Source organism: Ambystoma mexicanum, chromosome 4q, assembly GCF_040938575.1.
Source record: "Ambystoma mexicanum isolate Mex_15411 chromosome 4q, UKY_AmexF1_1, whole genome shotgun sequence".
Classification (NCBI taxonomy): Eukaryota; Metazoa; Chordata; class Amphibia; order Caudata; family Ambystomatidae; genus Ambystoma; species Ambystoma mexicanum.
The window spans coordinates 381708701-381729278 of NC_090928.1; the positions used below are offsets into that span (position 1 = coordinate 381708701).

Sequence of the window (20578 nt, forward strand, 5' to 3'; positions counted from 1 at the left end):
ATAAAGTAATGATGGAACAATTCATTGATGCCTTACCAGGACCAATTCAGAGGTGGGTGAGGCAACATCACCACCTATCGCTGGCCGAGGCAATAGACGTGGCAACAGCATATCAGAAGGCAGGGAGCACCCGACCTTTTCCTGCCACCCAATTGAGACCAAGTATGGAAGCTGCCCAAGTACGTATCGGAACCTATAAAGGATCAGGAACCGAAACCAGGAACAAGGCCGAACCCCGACCCACTAATGGGGCTGGCTTAAACAAAGGACCGGCACCCCAATGTTTTGAGTGTGGAGAGTGGGGGCATATTGCGCGTTTCTGCTCCAAAAAACCAAAAACTGAACCAATGGAAATCGGGTCCATGCAAGCACAGGAATACAGAAGGAAACGACTACCTTATGTGATAGAGGTCACAGTGGATGGACATCCCTGTCAAGCAATGATGGACAGCGGAAGCCGACAGACGGCCGTACAGCCCCATGTGAGCGAGCAAGATAGCGAACAGGTGAGAACCATTGACATAAAGTGCGTGCATGGGGATGTAAAAGGGTATCCATCTAAAGACATTGTGTTGGGAATACAGGGGCAGGAGGTGCCAATCAAAGCCGCCATTATTCCTACCTTGCCCGCTCCGGTACTAATAGGAACAGATCTACCTGAATTCGATAGATGGTTGAGAGAAGCCCCGTTTTCAAAAACTGAACTATTGGGGGCATGTAGTCGGGAAAAATTATCTAAGGCCCAGAAAAGGAGAAACCGAGTGAATCAGGAAGCGTATAAAGACATTTCCATCATAGACTGGAAGGTGGGGGACCATATGCCTTCATTTCGAACAGAAACAGGGCTGGATGAAACGTTAAAAAGGGCCAGGGAACAAGCTCTAGACACTAGCGGGGTCCAACCTACTACTCCCTACTTTAAAGAGAAACAGGGGTTAATCTATCGAATAACCCAAGGCTCGGATAACATAAAGAAGGAGCAATTGTTGGTTCCCCAGTACTACAGGAAAGGGCTGATTCAGCTGGCACATGATCACACCACAGGGGGACATCTAGCTGAAAACAAGACCATAAAAAGGGTGTTGCAAAACGTCTATTGGCCCGGAGTGTACGCTGTGATAACCAAATATTGCCAAGAGTGTGCAATATGTCAGAAAACAAGCCCCCATATCCCAGCACGAGCCCCTTTACAAAGAATGCCATTGATCAAGGAGCCATTTCAGAGAATAGGGCTAGACATTGTGGGTCCAATGGAACCTACCAGCCGAGGATACCGGTTCATACTAGTGGTAGTGGACTATGCCACTAGATATCCAGAAGCATTTCCATTAAGAGGAATGTCTGCCAAACAAGTATGTGATGTACTTTTACCCTATTTCGCTAGAGTAGGAATTCCCCTGGAGATTGTAACAGACCAAGGACGTAATTTTATGTCGAGCGTCATGAAAGAAGTATGCAAGACCCTTAGCATCAACCATTTAAGGACCTCTGTGTACCATCCACAGACTGATGGGCTGGTGGAAAGATATAACAAAACCATCAAACAAATGATAAAAAGAGCAACCAGTCCCACTGGTCTGGGGTGGGAGAAGGTACTCCCATGGGTATTGATGGTTTTACGTGATACACCTCAATCCACAACAGGGTATTCCCCATTTGAATTATTGTTTTGGGAGACAGCCAAAATCTATCTTGGGATTACTAAAGGACACTTGGGAACAACAGGAAGAAACAACCCTAACGGAATATGTGAATGAACTAAGAGATCACCTGGGAAAACTCAGACTATGCTCAGGAAAACCTGGGGCGGGCTCAAGAAATGCAAGAGAAGTATTATGATAAAGGAAGCAGACCTAGGACGCTTAAAATAGGAGACAAAGTGCTGGTGTTATTACCCACTCACACGAACAAAATGCTCGCCCAATGGAAAGGCCCATATAGTATAACAAAGGTGTTGGGTCCAGTTAATTATGAGGTAGAACAACCAGATAGACAAAACAAACATCAGAACTATCACATTAATTTACTCAAGTTGTGGAAAGAAGGAGACTCAACAATATAGTGTACGTCTCTAGTAGAGATGTCAGTCCCGGAACAAATGGTCACACACCAGGCTGGTAACCTACAAGATGTGGACTTGGGGGAACAATTAAGCGACACCCAAAGAATGGAGTTATATGACACCTTGGGCCCTGTAGCAGAGACATTCTCGAGTCTACCTGGAAGGACTCATATGGCTACTCACTCAATCCCAACCGAGGCAGGCAAGATTATACGCCTCCGACCATATAGAATCCCTGAAGCAAAAAGAGGGGACATAGCACAAGAAATAGAGAGCATGCTGAAACTAGGTACCATTATTCCCTCCAAGAGTGCATGGTGTTCACTGGTGGTACTAGTACCCAAACCAGATGGTACCACCCAGTTCTGTATGGACTTTAGGCAACTAAACGCCATTTCCAGATATGAAGCCTACCCTATGCCCAGGATAGATGAACTAATAGAGAAACTGGGTGCTGCATCCTTTTTGAGTACCTTGGACTTAACCAAAGGATATTGGCAGATGCCGCTCAACCCAGCGGATCAGGAGAAAACAGCCTTCGCAACACCTCAAGGTCTATTTCAGTTTACGGTGTTACCATTTGGGTTGCACGGGGCACCTGCCACTTTTCAGGCCTTAATGGATAAGGTACTGAACCTCATGAACTATACGCAGCTGCCTATTTGGATGACATAGTGATTTTTAGTAAAACCTGGAAGGAACATTTAGAACATCTAATCAAAGTAATTACGTCCTTACAAGAGGCAGGACTACATATCAACCCCAAGAAAACCAAGCTGGCAGCCAAAACTACCAAGTATCTGGGATATTCTGTAGGAGGTGGAGTAATCACACCGTTGGTTGACAAAATACAGGCTTTGAAAAAATTACGAATACCGGAAACCCGGAAAGAGATCTGAGCCTTTCTAGGGTTCATAGGATATTATAGAAGATTCATACCGCATTTTTCTACCATAGCGGCACCACTGACAGACGCCTTAAAAACCAACCGGCCACTTCAAATCAAGCCAGAAGCTGTACAAGCTTTTCACCAATTAATACAACTAATATCAACCCAACCGGTTCTACACTGCCCAGACTTCTCAAAAGCCTTCTATTTACAGGCTGATGCATCAGGATGTGGTCTAGGAGCCGTGCTATCCCAAGGATCAGAACAAGACCTCTGGCCAATAGCCTTCATCAGTAGAAAACTCCTCCCGCATGAGATACCATACTCCACCTTAGAAAAAGAATGTTTGGCAATAAAGTGGGCCGTGGAATCACTTCGTTATTATTTACCAGGTCGAAAGTTTACCATCTTTACAGATCATGCCCCTCTTCAATGGCTAGCCACCCAAAAAGACTCAAACCATAGGGTCCTTAGGTGGTTCTTAACCCTTCAACCCTATCATTTTGTTACAGTACATAAACCCGGAAAATATCAGCTAGTCGCTGATTACTTGTCCAGGGCCTTGAACATGCCCGAACGGCCTAGTTCCCGGGGGGGCGTATGTGAGGTGGTCAAAGAGGCAACAGAACCAAGGGAGGATCCTATTCTAGTAATGAGACACAGCCAACAAAAGGTTAACACAGCAAATCAAAAGAAAACTACATGTCCCAGAAACCACCACGAAAAACGAAACCAACGAGGGGGCAGAGACAGAATTAAAAAGGGAAAACGGCATAGGTACAACCCAATCATACAGCATGGAAATAGGTGTACCAGAGACTGGCACTGGTACAATGCAGTCAGCCCACATTGAGAGGGGTGGCCCCAGAGACATACAGGGTGGGGTCAAACAGTGCATGAAACTGGGTGGAATGAGGAGAGAAAACGCCCTGCAGGTGTGGCGAATGGGCGGGAAAACTGGCTGGAGACTGAAGGGAGGGGAGGAGCAGAGTGGGGCTTAAATGCAGCAACAGAGAGCTCACCAGGTGTTTCTGATTACAGCTGCAAGTCGAGCCGGAGACCAGAGAGGAATGGAAAGGTGATTGCGACTGGGCGTACTAGAAGGCTCACTGAGATGCACAGGGGAGATCCCTATCAGAGGCGGACTCGCTGAGGAGAAGCGCCAGCCGTCAACCATTAATCAAGGACTGTGCCTTCCGTGTGGATTTTTGTCTTTTTGTTTTCTTAACCCAGTGAACAGAGGGTGAGTCAGACTGAAGGCTAAGGTCCGTGGAAGAAAAAGAATTAAGTTGACTTTATTTTCCCTTTTAAAGATGCGAGAAGCCAAGTGGAGCTTCTTTTGAACTCTGGACTTCATTAACCCTTTCACGGAAACCAAACCTCCTAAAAACTAATACTGTTTGGTGTGCACAAGGAGGGCTGTTGTTTAAGTTAACACCGAAATAAATCTTAAAATTGCTAAACCTACATCCGACTACAGCCTACTATTTTACAATGACATTAAGGGAAAGACCTATGTCGTGAGTTGAAAGGTCCAAACCATAGAGGAGAATGGGCTCAACTTTCGCAAGAAGTAACGCCTTATTGGTAGAATGGAGAATTTACATACTTTCTGCCTCAAAAATTTCAATTGAATTTTAAGTTTAGAGGCTTTGTCAGTAAGGCCGGATTTCCAAAATTCAAGGCTAACCCTTTTGGTAAGTTTGTAGTCAATGTAGGTGACTGCCTTGACCTGGTCCACTTGTACCTGGCCCATAACCCACTCGTACAGCTGCACCTTAGTTCTAGAGAAGAGAAGAATGTGGGATTTGGACGCATTGGGTATGAGATTGTTGACAGCCGCATATTGGAGAAACAACTGCATTTACATCCTGAGGCCTCGCAGAGTACAATCTAATAAAATAAAATCATCACAAAGGCCATCCTTTCTATCCTAATGCTCCCCAGCTTGGCGGGTGCGATTAAAGGACCCTGCCACAGTCCATCAACATCGCACACGTACAGGTTGAAGAGCATAGGAGCCAATGTACAGCCCTGTTTGACCCCAACATAGGTAGCAATCTCTTGTGAGAGTGACGCCTCCTTGGCCAAGCGAACCCGGAAAGTAGTATTAGAATATAGAAGTGCAAGAAGCTGAACCATTTTACGCGGAATGTTCAAAGCCAACATCTGAGAGTAGGGTAGTAAATAGTGCTTGTGTGCACTCAGAATGTGTGCAGCCAGTGCAGTTTACGTCACGTGTAGCTGCATTGTAATGCTAGGTGTGGTGGTTGTGTGAGGTCAGTAGAATGTGTGCAGCAGGCCGTTGACCTCAGAGTTTGCATTCTGGTGGTGGTGGAGCTTGTATATGAGATTGTGTGCAGCTAGGCTGATTTTTTCCGTGGGGTATAGCTGTGTTCTAAAGACTATTGAGGTGTTCATTGAGGTATGTGTGCAGCTATGTCGAAATTGTTCAAGTGGAATGGCTGCATTCTACTGTTTTTCTGCCACTTTTGTTTTCACTTCTGGTTCACTACTTCAAATTAAACATTTATTTCTGGGAGAACAAGAAACAATTTGCTGCTGATTGCCCCACGCATTGGAAGATATGTGCCACTCGTCCTGAATATCTTCTATTAGAAGGGCAGCCTCCATACCACTCTCGGTTCTCCCCTTCTGCACTAACCAAATGTTGCGAATGATTCTGTTTTTGTTTCCCACTTCATTGGCTTTGGCAATGTAGGTTTAAGCCATCTCCTCTTATAAATTCTTTTATATTTGGGCAACAGTCTTTCCAAACAATGACATTCTCAATTGCCTTCTTTTGGCCTGCGCAATACATGTTAACAAATTGCTCTGATATTATTCTCTCTTTGCTTTGGCAATAGTAGTTTATATTTTCTTCTTGGTTGTTGCCCTTTCTTGTTGTTGACTTTTTATAAATATTACTATGTTTTAATTACACCCTTCTGGTTTGATTATTAAGATCTTGCTCTGCGTTCTGCTCCCTTTTAAATCAGCTCGATCTTCAACAGAATAATTAACCTGCTTTACATTGGTTCAGTATTCAAAAAGCCTTTTCTTTGAAGCTACATTCTTTATCACATTTCGTGAACTCAAATTACTGTATTTGGCCAGCGGGCGGTTACGGAGCACTCTGGGATCAGAATGTAACAATTAACTCACCGGGTTTGGCGTGCGCGTCCGTTTGCCTCGCTGCCACCAGTACGTACCTCTGCTTCAGTTTCCCGGCGAAGCTCGCAAACTTCTTCTTCGCTGCTTCCCTCATCTGTCAGTTTCAGCCTTTCTGGACCCCACAGCTATCCAGTGCTCTCCTGCCACTGGTGCTCATCTGACAGTCTGGAAAACTGCAAAAAGGTGTGCTTTTTGCAGTGCGACCTCTGCAACTGCAAACTCCCTCTCAGGACTGGCAGAAACTTCATGCCCTCCAGTGTTCCAGCACCTTTGCTCGTCATCAACGTCGGCTTCTGTTGCCGTGTGGATGTTAAAAAACTTCTCCAGCTTCTGCTACTACTCCTCTCAATCCTAATGGCCTGCACCTGAGGGGGACATTTATGCCTCCCAGTCTCCCTCAGGTGTGGGTCATTCTCCTTAATGCGCTGCAACATGCAGTCCTGTGCTTCTGCAGTCCTTTTCTTCATCCAGGTACCTTGGGAATTGAGGCACTTGAAGTACACAACATAAAGTTCATCCTTTTCAATGAAATTATCATCACCAAGTTTCTTCCTCTCCTTATACATATTCCCCAAAGTAGTACCATAAGGATTCCATGAAATACTTGGCTTTACAGACGAATGGGGTTGTTCAGAGTTTAAATTGATAACATTTACAGACTCCTCTTCCTTATATCCCGGGAAATCATATAGGCTTTCATTGGCTGTCGGTGACTTTATAAGTGCTTTTCTGACTCCTAATACGGGATTGGTTACAACTGTCTTCATCCCTATTCCTATGGTTTGCGGGAATAAACGCTTTTTATGACAACAAGCCTTTATATATTGCGGTATCAATCATTTTCTGTTCATCGAGGAAGACAAATACTGCATCTCATCCCACTAAGTCGTCCTGTTCCCCTGGGGCCCATCTCCTCCCAGGTGATCCTGCTCGCTAATACCGCCCCCAGGGTAAGGATCAGGAACAGTCTGCCTTTCCCTGGCCACCTGGGAGGAGACTTTAGGTAGGGTTTTTGTGAGGACTCTGCTGCACAACAGAGGGCGCATACTTTAAGTGCACTTGCTTGAAGTCCGAGTGCTGAATTATAGGGTTTTGTTGTGTTAAATCTGATCACCTTAACTCTCTCTTAACAAATGTGTTTTCACTGAATTTCAAAGGTGTTGTTATATTATAGTTTCCTCGGGGCCCACTAGCGATGGCCTTTGGCCGTGGCCACTGGATGTGTTACAGCAATAGTTTTCTTTTGGACCCACTAGCCATGGCCGAACATGTTGCATAGTTTCTTGAGTGCTCACTGGCTATGGCCTTCCACACTATTAATTGTTACCAAACACCCATTGCCCCCCCGTCCAATAGACGTGGGAACTGCAGATGTTAAACTTTTATTCCTGTGATCATTTCACAGCAATCATTTCCAATAACAGAAATGGCGGTTTGACGAATCACAGGAAAAATGGCTCCGAATTTAAACACCTTCTACATCCTCAGAGGCACGCAACATGTTGCCCCCCTTCTTTTTCCAGGTTCCCTTACTGCACTCAATTGCTTTTTCCCTGCCTAACCCTCTCCCATTACCTCCTATCACTCATCAGTTTGTGTGACACAAAAGAACATTCTGAGCACGTCTTTTAGCGTTGCTGTGGTAGTCTCTTGAGATTCCCACCGTCTTCCCCAGATAAACTGAAAATGTTCTACCTGTAACTGGCTCCCCTCTCATCTCCAACTTCACATGGTGTCTTTTTGCCACTCACGATCTCTATCCTGATGTGATTGCTATTGCTATTTATATAGCACCTACGGCGAGGCCATCTAATCGCTGTTGTTCAAAACAATTGGTGTTCCCCTAGGAATGACTACATAAACAGAAGAGTTCTGAGCGCTTTCTGAAGATGAGAACATCATTAGACTCTATAAGGTCTTGGGGAGTTCATTCCAAAGTTTGATGGCATCCTTTTTCCTCCTCCATATAGTGTTTTGAGTTCTTTCATTTGCGGCTTCTCCGACTAATATCACCGGTATCACTTGCATGGAGCACAAAAGCAATAGTGAGATTTTATTTCTGAAAAGCCTCTCTTCTGCAAAGCACCAATGCTGATATAGAAAGGTTTTAAGAAACAGGGGCCACCCTCATGTTTCTATCAAATATCTTAAGCCCCTGCAGCCCCCGCGGTGCGAGGGGGTCCCCATAGTCATGCTCTAACTTTTAAAAAAAAGTTGAGCTCCAAAAACAATCTGCATGGAAAAAAGGTTTGAGCTCCACATCTTTCCTGAAACATTGGATCTGCAAGCTTTGGTTGCTTGGCAACCAAGAGCCCTCCTGCACCAGGCCTCATTAGTTCTGGAGGAACAAGAACAGCATAGCTCTCAACTCTCACGCTTTTGGCGGGTGTCACCCACCTTGTAAGCAGCTGACTCACCTGCCAAGCCTCCTGCACTCCCATTCGTTTCAATGGGCCTCTCACCCGCCAAAAATAAAATCGTGTGTTTTCACCCGCCTTTCCGACATAAATGGTTGAGAGCTATGGGAACAGGCACACACCAAGGAGCTGTATTGCTGTAACTTTAAGTGCCCCACACATACGGACTTAAAAGCCGCTTAGCACGGTAAGTTAAAACAAAAAAGTGTGGCACGTAAGTTTAGCTCAGCAAGAAACATGAATCCAAAGTATGAGGTCGTCGGGTCGACACGAGGCTAGATGCTTATAGTGCTTTGCTGTACCAGCCCAGGCTGCCTGAAAAAGAACCTTGAATGAAAACTCCGGGCTCTTTTGCGCAGGCCTACCGCTCCCTGAATCCTGCTTCTGAGACATGGGAGCATCGGAGTGCGATAAGAATGACTGGACTTGGGGAAACTAATGTAAGAAACGCAAAAGAAAAGTTTGTCAGCGTTTTTTGCATTTAATTGAAAACTATGTATTATGTGCAAGACTCAGCCCAGACCAGCATTAAGACAAAACACAAATTCAATGCAAGCACATGCACAATTTGACTGTGTCCAACTGTATGAAAATATGTGTATTTTTGCTTTTAAAAATACTCAGTTATGCCAGCACTAACAGGTACAAAAACATATTTCCGCCAAATGACCATTTATGTTATTTATATCACAGATGACAAAATAACGTCTCTGGTGGTAGTCCTATTGCAAGGGAGGTATATTCGTCTACTTAATAATGAAAATTCACTTATTTTCAATTTGTTAACGTACTTTAACCACTTGACCAGATCGTGTTGATCGCTACTTCTGCATTGAAGAGACTGGCTATCTTGGGGTACTGTCACTGGAATTGAAAACGCACAAACTAATAGGTGTGATGAAGGTGCGAGTACTGGAAGATTTTCCTATTTGCAAAGCTGCAAAAATTCACGTCTGTATTACATAACTAATTATTACAGATACTCATACTGTCACTGTGAGGTCACTGTTTTTTTCCATCAATTACATGTCTGCACCTTAAATTAACTCTTTTATTCCTCCGTGCTCCTTTTGACTCCCTTCCTTAATTCTGGGGGACAATAATTATCAGCTCCAAATAGCTAATGTGAATCACTAAAAACAGTGAGCACACTTTTATTGCTCTTTCCCATATCCTTTTTTCACTCCCCATCACCATCTCCACATTTATTTTGTTACTTGTCAGGAGCCCATCCCCAAATGCAAAATGTTCACTTAAGTGTCTTATAAATGTGTTCTTGGACTGAATTACCTTCACTCTTTCCAGACTCTCTTTTTCATGCGTCTTTTTTTTAAATGCATTTTCAGAAACGTCACAGTCACATGTTTGGAATAGAAATTCAGCACTTTACAAGTTAGAGTTTTGAATCCCTGTAAGATATTTTAGTGGGCTAATATGTTTATTGTAGGTATTCGTTTATAAGTGTAAGTGGTCTCTTTCTCTTTGTGTGTCTCTCTTTATCTGTCTCTCTCTTTCCTTCCCTCACACCGTGCCTTAGCTCCCACGCCGCCCTCTCACACTTGGCATTCTCCCACATAACACATGACATTTCTCTCCCACACCCTCTCTTTCCTGCGCTCTCTTCTCTTTCACTATCAATCATGTTTTAAATAAAGCAATACTCTGGCCTGGACTTATCTATACCGATTGGTATAAATAAGTGACATGGCGGAACCTCTCGTACGTGGGTGTAATTCTATTGGGGCGGGGGGCAAGGGTGTTTGTCCCCCCAACTTTTATGGCACTCCATTTTGTCCCACTCATTTGGCAGGGGCCACTTTCATTTAGATGTCATGTCCCCACCCACATTTTCCGCTCTCATATATTGCTGCATAGCTGGTGTTGCAATGTGCAGAGAAAATGTTTTTCATTCTTTGCAGCGTATATTTTGCGCCCCTAGTTTCTACTTTCCCCGGACACAATTTTTGGAGTTTGCAATTTAGAGCAACAGGGACTGTATGGATGATTGGTTGAGGATTTGAGAGGTGTATGTAGACTTCTGAATGAAGGAAATATTTAAGGGTCTGAAACTATACGGGAATCACTTTGAGCACATACATGCCATTTGCGTGTCTGGGGCAAAGCTGACGGATATTGCTTTGCAAGAGAGCATGTACTAAATGACAATGCTGATAGGCCTTGTGATTTCAAGTTTGAGCACAGCCAGTATGTGTATATATGTGTAATATATCTTGTTTAGCTGGTACCTTTTTAGTTTTGGCTGTTGCATTGTAATACAGGTAGGAGGGCGATAAGAATGATAAAGGACATAGAGCTTGTGGATATGTTTGGTTATTTATCCACCCATAGACTACACATGGTCATGCTAAATACAATGGGCATTTCCACCCGCTATCAGCCCCTCCCCGCCAGAAAAACATTCTCCTGGATCTCTTTGAGCTAGCTCTAGCACGCAGTAGCATCAAACCTTTCCCTGACGGTGTAAATTGAAATCATTCTGCTGAGAATTAACAACTGAATAGCAGCGGTAAATGCTTAACTGATGTAATAAAAATGTTCTGACAAACTGTGCCTTCAGCCACTTGATTTACAAGCTGCCTGTGTGTCCTCACATTTGTGCCTTGTACTGAAATGCTGTAATCATATTAAAAACAAAGCATTGTCGAAGCCTACACGTTTGCTTGTGAATAGTTATAAAATAATTCCAAACTGCTGGAATCTATGGTCACTCCTCAGCTTTCAACCTATCTTGAGGCCAACAATATCCCTCACCCTCTCCAGGCGGGTTTTCATCCTGGGATGGGTACAAAGTCAGTTATGGTTGCCCTCCATGATGACATTACACTGGCATTGGACAGCGGAGGGACGAGTGTTCTCATCTTACTCGATCTCTCTGCGGCCTTTGACACCGCCGATCATCAGAGACTATTTATTACAGTGTCTATCTGATGCTGGCGTCTCGGGAGTGCCCTTGAAATGGTTCTCCTCTTTTTATCTGGTCGTACCCAAGTGGTGTCTCTTCCTCCTTTTACCCCTCCCCTTATGGTAGTTGACTGTGTAGTCCCTCAGGGCTCAGCACTGTCCCATTTGCTTTCCAATTTATATATTGCTGCCCTGGCTAGGCTTATTGCCAGCTTTGGTGTGCATTTTTTCATGTATGCGGACGATACCCAAATATTTTTTTGTCTCACTTCCCCCAAGGAAAGCCCTTTTGTACTTCTGAGAGCACGTCTCATAGCTTGGATGTCTGAAAACTGGCTCAAGTTGAACAGAGATAAGTCTGAGATACTAGTGATTGGACATGCATCCAATGGCTGGACTTCTGACTACTGGCCCACTTGCCTGGGACCCTGCCCCAAACCCACTACTGTAGTCAAAAGTCTTGGAATCAAGACCATGACGACAGGCTCCAGAGTGGCACAAGTCTCTTTGGTCTGCTCCGGTTTCTTCCCAAAAACCCTAGGAGCAAAATTGTCACTGCTGCCATTATGGGTCCCATTGATTAATGTAATGGCATCTATCTGGGCCAGCCAGAGATATTGCTCGAATGACTTCAGATCCTTCAGAATGCAGCGGCCAGGTTGGCTCTCAGCACCCCTAGATTGGCCCACTCTCTGGACCTACTTTGGCGACTTCACTGGCTACCCCTCAGGATTCGGGTGAAGCTTAAGGTCCTTTGTATGGTCCACCGTGCCATCCACTCCATGGGTGCCAAGTTACTCCAGTCGAAGGTGTCTCTCTACCAACCTAAGCAAGATCTTCGCTCCGCCGATCAGCTTCTGTTGACTGTCCCCCGCTTCCGACAAGCTTGTGTGGGAGGCAGATCTTTTTCTGTGCTGGCTCCGACACTCTGGAATTCTCTCCCTCTGCGTGTTAGGAGCCTCCAGGACCTATCGGTTTTCCGCAAGCAGCTAAAAACTTGTCTGTTCTAATCTGGGCTGCCTTTTTTCTCTCCTCTCTGGTGGTTCGCTGCCTTCAGCGCCTTGAGGCCTTTGGGTCTTTACCGCACTCTATACATTTTATGCATACTTTATACATAGAAATTGATGTAATCCTGGCACTGCTATCATTTGCCCAGGCAAATACACAATTTTCTAGCTGTTGCATCTTATCGCCAATTGTCTCCATTATGACAGTACCTGGCAAATGTCTAACACATGCCTACAGAAAAGCAGGTCTCGCAGAGGAGCCACCCCATGTTTTCTTAATAACTTTAAATTTTTTAACTAATTGTTCCCAATATTTCCAGTTTGGGGGGCCCTTAACAAACTTTTTGTTTAGATGATTCCATCCAAATCCACCCAGCAAGTCAAAGGTTATTAGTCTATGCCCCTCTTAGAAAGCACCAATGCCGATATAACGTTTTTAAGGAGCAAGGGGCACACCCTTCTCTGTCGAATATTTGACAAACTATTGAATGGATCTACACTGGATATTAAGGCAACGCTTTGTGCCCAAGTTGTTTATTTGGTCCCGATCTGCGCAGCAGTTTTCGCGCTATGGCTGTTCAAATATTGCACTTTATCTCTATGATAAAATGAATGGGCTTAACACTGTTGATTTGCTTTCTTAATAACCTTTTAATTTTATAATGTACTATCCCCAAACTTTGTATTTCGGTGGGTTCTAAAAAAACATGTTGTTTGGAAAATTCCATCCACATTCATCCAGTATGTCAAAAGGTATTAGCAATAGAATTCTGGGAAAACATGGCTGCTTTTTCATTTCTGAAAACCCTCTCAGCTTCTCCGCTGCAGAGCACCATGGGAGATATCGTTAAAATTTTGAGAGGAGGAGGCACCCTCTTCCCTATCAAAAATTGGAAAAACTCTGAAAAAAATAACCCCCGACCCCTCCTGGGAATCGAGTCAACGCTTTGTGCCTAAATTGTTTCTTATTTGGTCTAATTCCGTCCAGTGGTTTTTACCCTGTGCTGCAAAGAAATGTTGACTTTTTCTGTGTGGGAAAATTAATAAGAATAGGTAGAAAAGTGTTTTTTTTGCTTTCTTAATAACTTTTTCAATTTGTAACAAATCGTTCCGCCAATTTCCAGTCTGGGAGGCCCTTGACCAACTTTATGTTTGCAAAATATCAGCCAAATCCGTCCTGCAAGTCAAACTCAAACGTTATTAGCAAATTAGCAATTCAAATTTTGTGTTTCCTGTGGAACTCGGTGTACACATTAACTATAATGCAGCACATATATACTAATCAATCAATAACTTTATTTTGGCAAAATTGCCATAAAACTGAACACGTCAAAATACACACAAAAACAGGTTGAAAGAGTTGTCAGTATACATTTCCAACACAGAGCGTATGATTATATCAGATATTATAAAACAAGTACCGATTTCTAACAACCTCACTATACATTTTTAATCCTGTTACATTATAAAATATGTAAGTCAATTGTTGATTTCGAAGATACATTTCCATAAGAACATCACAAATACACACAAATGAATAACCTTAGTATTAAAAAAGGCAATGTTTAGATACTCATATTAACAGTTACAGCAAATCATAATTATAATATATAGGTTCAGTTGTACAAAGATGTAGAGTACATTTATGGACAATTCATTCATAAAGTGGATGTATATGTTTTCGGCCTTAGCCCCTCTGCTTGTCAAATAGCTCATCAAACCCTCCAGGATATTGCGGCAAGAAATGGCAAATTTTGTGGCACAAACCTTTATTTATTGCTGCATTTTTGTGGCACATTTATTATTGACTGGATGGTGTAAGATTGGCACATTGCAGGAAAGCGGCAGTGTGCAAGGCTACAAGAGAGCCAGAGTGTCATTATGTGTACCCTTATTATCAATTTAATAGGAAGAGTCCGAGCTGTCTCTGGCTTGATAGAACAGTGTTTGTTTTGGCTACTTTTTTGGTTTAATGTGCAAGCCCATTTAATATTATTGACTGTATTGATCATTACCTGTTGTAATGGTGAAAATAATCTCCTTCAATGTTCTCCAATACCCCAAACACCCACACACCTCTCTCACAAACACATCTCACCAATTCCCCATCACAACTTGCCTTCTCAAACTGCTCACTCTCATACACATACTCACATGTTGTCACACTGCCAAGTCACAATTTGCACTCCACATTCCCCGTCACACTCCAAATCATACTCCCAACTCACAGCTTGCACTCCCTAATTCCTCCTGCAGTTTACAGTATTTCATTCTTTCGTGCTACTTCTGCATCTTGCATCCTTTCTCCCATTCTGTTGCACTCTTCTCTCATCCTTTCTCCCAATCTGCAGCTCACTTATTCTTTCCGACCAACTGCTCCCTCTATGCTTTCTGGCCCACTGCTCCCCCTGAGCCCACGTTCCCTCTGCTTCAATGGGGCACCTAAATATAGAGCAAAGAATATGCTATTTTTAGATAACACATTTTCGGAATTGAGCAGGCCACTTTATTCTCAATAGCATAAATGGTGCGCTGGCCAGCTGCCTTGAATACGTTCATTTTGGAAGTGCTCTCCCGACAAATTATTAGTTACAATAGTGACTAACGTACTCCTAGTCCATAGTTCCCTTTCCTCCATATTGTATGGGCGTCCCTCGCTAGGGATGGGAAACAGAACCTTTTTCACCAGAAAAAATGGTCTTCCCCTTTAAATTTAGATGCGTGCGGGGGCACAGCCCTGGGAGCATGTGCTCTGCTGACTCCGCTCACCAGCACAGCATTCCTCAGTCCCCTTTGATGTGGTGATAATATTATGATTGCCTAATGACACTGATGTTACAAGGGGAGTATGGTGGGATGAATGCAGGAAAAATGGAGTATGGACTAGGAGTATGTTATTCACTACAGTGAGTAACTTATAATTACCCATACATCCCGTCCCCTTTCTTCTATACTGTATGGGCAATTACAACTGAATGCAGCCCTGGGGAGGAGAGTTGCCCCTCCAAGAAAATAAGTTCTTCAAAACTGCCTGGCCTAATGCTGCGTCCGACCTGGCGCTGGCGTCCAATAGTAGTGTTTGCAAAAGGCCGATGGGGAAGCCCAGGTAGCTGCCTTGCTGATCATCTGCCCTGGGATGTGTCTTTGGAAAGCCACAGCCGTGGCCTTGCCTATGATGCGTGGGCATGCATGTTTGCTGGCAAAGACTTGTGCTGCCCTCATATGCCTCCTTGGTGGCCATAACCATCCACCTTGCTATGGAAGCCTTGGAGGCTTGACAGCCTGGTCTTGACCCGCCAAAAGTGATGAACAAGGCAACCGATTTACAGAAGCTCTTTGTCCTGTCCAGATAAAATCTTAGAGCATGCCTGACATCCAGACAGTGCAATACCTTCTGAGCCTCATCCTTTGGCTCTGCAAAAAATGTTGGGAGTACTATCTCCTCGTTAAGGTGAAAGGACGAAACAACCTGGGGGAGAAAGGCAAGGTGCGTCCTAAGCACCACCTTGTCCCGGTGAAATGTGTTATAGGGCTCTGGAGCCACCGGAGACAGAATTTCGCCGATCTGGCGTGCTGACGTAAGGCCAACCAGCAGGGCAGCCTTAATGGTAACCAGCCTGATGCCTTCTGACACCATGGGTTTGAAGGGTTTGTGAGCCAGGGCGCCCAACACCACGTTAAGGTTCTAGACGGGATGTGGACGTTTGACAGGAGGGTATAATCTAGTCAGACCTGCCAAGTGCCTCTTAACCACCGGATTGGAAGAGGAAAAGATGTCATCTCCAGAATTCTTGTAGGCCCCTATGGCTGTCAGATAAGTACGGCAGGTGTCTACCTGCACACCTGAGTGCGCCAGATGTGCAGAGAAGGATAACACACCATCCAGTGAGCATGTCAGCGGATCAGTCTTGTTTGTCTTGGCCCAGTGGCAGAATCTGGTCCACGTGCTCCTGTACTGACTCCTGGTGGAGTCACTTTTCTCCCCTTGTATGATAGCCAGGTTGTCCTGTGACAGGTGTAGATGCTTCAGGGTAACCTGTTCAGGAACCAAGCTGCCATGGCTAACTTCTGCAGAGTGGGGTGAACCACAGTGCCCCCCTGCTGGGAGAGTAAGTGGGCTGGACCCAACGGGAGGTGTACTGAAGTTTGGTCCGACAGTCTGAGGAGCTCTGAGACCCAAGGTCTCGCCAGCCACCATAGCGCTATCAGATAAGTTGAAGGCTCTGTGACCCCTTTACCTTGCAGATGACCCTGTGAATCAGCGTAGTGGGAGGAAACACGTATGCATTCATGCCGTTCAACAAGATCTGCAACGTGTCCCCCAGAGATCCCCTGCTTTGCCCCAGCCAGCAAGCAAACTGGGGCACTGCCTGTTGTTCATGGTGGCAAATAGGTCTACCTGGAGTCGGCACCACCTGCCGAAGGTCCCTTGCAGGACTACTTCGTTCAACTGCCACTCGTAGTTGTCGATCCCCAGTTTATTGAGCCTGTCCGCCTCTAGGTTGGTCTCCCCCGGCAGGTGGACTGCTGATAAGTAAATGCCATTTGAAAGTGCCAACTCCCAAAAGCTGATGGCCAGCCAGCAGAGCGGAGGGGATCTGGTACCTCCCTGCTTGTTTATGTAATATATGCAAGTGGAGCTGTCTGTCTGGATGCAGACAAACTTGCTGTTGACAATGGGGAGGAATGCTTTGAGCGTGTTACATTAGTTCATCCTGCTCCCCCCGAGACTGGTGCTCATCTAGCTTCCTTCCCTCGTAATAATAGCCCGCCTCAGGCCATCCGCCTCTTATCGGGGGGTCAGGCCAATGTCCGCAGCAGCTGTTTGGGGCGCCGATGCTGCGCCGCCTGTTTGGCCAAAACGGACACGTCGCAGAGACTCGTGACCTCAACTGCAACGACAGTTCCCAGTCTGGGCACCTACTCTCTCCAACAATCATCCAAAGCCCCTCAATGCCACTGCTTCGCATATTAATTCCCACCACAGCAAGCGATCCTACAGTGGGCGTCTGCTACTGGTTTGTTTTCATTATGGGTCGCAGACCAGGGGGGGCATTGTCTCAAGCACCACCATACCCTCGAGTGAAGTCCTGTATCTCGCAGTTTGTTAGGGGGTTCACGCCGGTCTTATTCTGCCCCAGCGTTGCCTTTATTATTTCTCAATTTTGCCGACTACTTGCCACATGCATTGCTGAATGTGTATGCTGTGCACCCTTATGATGTATTACGGTTGCTGAGGGTGTTTTGCACAGCTCTTCCGGGCGGCAGGCTTCTGTCATGTGTTTCAGGTCAAAGCACATTAATGGCAACGTGCTTCACGCGCCTTCCTCGTCTGGGCTCGCAGCCTGGATCATCACGCCTAGATCTCGCTGCTGGTCCTGCATATGCCTGCCCCACGCAGCAGTGCTCGCTCACGGCCGTAATCCGGTTTCCAGTCACTGAGGGCACCTGATCGTCTCGCATCCGCAGCCTCCCTCTCCACGTTGTATGTGTGCCAGCAGCCTGCACTTCCTGTGTTGCTGCATGCGGCACCAGTTACCGATGCTTTCCCCAAGGGCTCTTCTGCCCACTCGGAGCACTGTGAGAGATGCGGTCCGTGCCGCATACAGTGACTACGTCTATGGCAGCCCTCCAATGCACTCCTCGGGGTTCCCGGCTGTTGCGAAATGTCCGTGCCTTGCGCTCCGCGTTGTGTACATAACCGCGGCTGCTTATTATGAACGCTGGCCGCTCCTGAGCTGCCGGCAGTGCATATTTAAATAATTATCCCAGGGCCCGTCAGCTGCTCCTTCTTCAACGGCGGGGCGCCCAGTGGTTTCAAGGGTCTCCGGAGGTTCCTTTGTTCCCGGCCGCCGCCATCTTCATATTCATTCCTCTCTCCAAGTCCGAGATACAAAGTAGCGCAGCTATCGCTACAATGCTCCTAGCGTTCCATCAGCCGGCTCCTTCGCTCTCCAGCGTGTTCATGTGCTTTTAGTGTGCTTTTGGGACTCGAAACAGCCATGAAAAGACACGCGCTGAATGGATCAGGGTTACGGATCTCGGAGCTCACAGGAACTGCAGCCTACACCATGGCTGCCTAGCCACGCCCCGCTCATCTAGCTTCCTTACACCGTCTCGGGCTTTCCAGGCACTCGGCACAAATATTAAACAAAGCCAGAAGCGGGGTGTAAAAGCTCTGTAATGTTAACACACACCAGGCACTGGAGGGCTTATTCGACTCTGCCCCCACCGAGGCCTGGCTCATACTTATGTACAATTTAAAGCTACATATTAATCTCCTCCCATTAGCCGTACGTATTCATAACAACAAGTCATTTCGCCGAAGAGAGGGAATCAAGTACATTTCATAACTTCAGATTGTCTTTGCAAGGCAAGTGCTTATCGATCTTGGGACTTCAGCTAGCAGCTTCAGAACTGTGCTGTGTACGTTCTCGAAAAGGGAGGGCTATGGATACCCATCCCTGAGGCTTGGACGGCATTGCACAGCTAGATCAGCTGGTTGTGCTCTGGTGGTTCTCTGCAACATCTGTTTTCATGGCTATTAGATGTTTAGGCCAGTCCTTATGCCAAATCATTAGGCCAGTCTTCCTGCTTCAGATGTGATGTATCTCAAACCAAAAGAAAGTGCAGAATCAGAAATGTACCAGGTAACGTGCCCACTTTTTTTTCATCTCTTATTTTATCTATGAATCGCTAACCAAAACCCTTGCACTACTTCTGCATAAGCACATTCCAATAACACTATTCTTACTCAATAAGGAAGCAAGAAAATAAAAAACATTACCAAACTAAGGCAGCTTATTTATGTCTTCCCTTTCTAGCTCTGAGCATCCCTGTCACTCTCACATTCAGCAACAGCCCATTCATGTGCCTGTTATATTTTGCTTGCACTGTCCAAGTCAAACTCTCCCTTACTTTCCAGTATATAGTAACCCTCCAGTACCTCCCAGTCCCTAGGTGCACCCGCAGTCAGTGTCAGCAGAAACTTGTCAGTGCTTGTCATATTTTTCCCAAGTAGCATCTTGCCTGGTGAATACCTGGTCGCTGAAAACTCTCTCAACAATCCATGGAGAACAAATGACAGCCATTCTTCTCTCTTTGTGTCTTTCACATCCATCTGTTTGAACTGCTCCTTCTTTGGCACCTCTTTCTGTTTTTTCTTTCAATGAGCCACACTAATGTCCATGTGCTCCTGCCAATCTTCTTTTGCCGTGGACCACCAGGCCATCTCTGTTGGGCACTGACATGCATTGTCTTGCCCTTTGTCTGCACTCAGATGCTGAATCATTAGTTCATCCTCTGCTTTCCAAATGGCCAGGAGGTGCTCACATTTCCTTTGATCCTGCTTCTTGCTCTTCTGTAGGATAATCTCCACCACTTCAAGCTGTGGGTCCTCCATCATATGACACTCCTTATCTTCTATGGATGGCATTAGCTGTGGGTCATTGTCAGGTGTCACAGGCCACTCTCGCTCAGATGCAGTCATCTTCTTTATTCCTAGAGCCAGCACCACTGATTGTGCTTCACCATGCTGTGCTCTTTCCCCCCAAACACTATTAAGTCACGCTGACACTGACCACCAACTTCATATGTGGGCCTGTCAATGTCCTTCTCTGGTGCACATGCCCTGAAATCGTCCTGTTGTGATTTGACATTCTCTGACATGTATTCGCTTGACACTACACCTTTCACTAGCATCTTTTTCACTTCCTCGTCTAAGGTGCACACTCCACAGTCACCCGTCCTTCTGAACTCCAGTTTATATATTTCCACTTTGTCCGGACATGCCTCCCCCCATTCTGTCAGGACCCTGTTTGCCAAATCAGTCATTGCCTCTCTTTTTTCCAAAATGTCCTCCCTCCCCTCTGTTGCACAAAGTTGCCTCCTGCGGAACCCAGCCATCCCGTGTCTTTGTCTTCCCCCACACCGGACCCATGTCTGAGGGGGCGACTGTGTGCCGCACTATCGGCACCACTGTTGAGGGCACTGGCCTCAACCTAAGGTGCAGGGAAGGCCACAACCATCAAAACTCAGCGTACTGGTGGAAGCCGGTCCCAGCTCAGCAGGTTCCACGATGCAGGCACGTGGCACGGAGCAAAACAAA

General features: G+C 45.7%; 1 protein-coding gene across 6 annotated transcripts in view; it reads left to right on the forward strand.

Moving 5' to 3' along the window:
* Positions 1 to 20578, forward strand: part of SDCCAG8 (SHH signaling and ciliogenesis regulator SDCCAG8) — a 2836880-nt gene that overhangs the window by 1987002 nt on the left and 829300 nt on the right. The window lies entirely within an intron of this gene.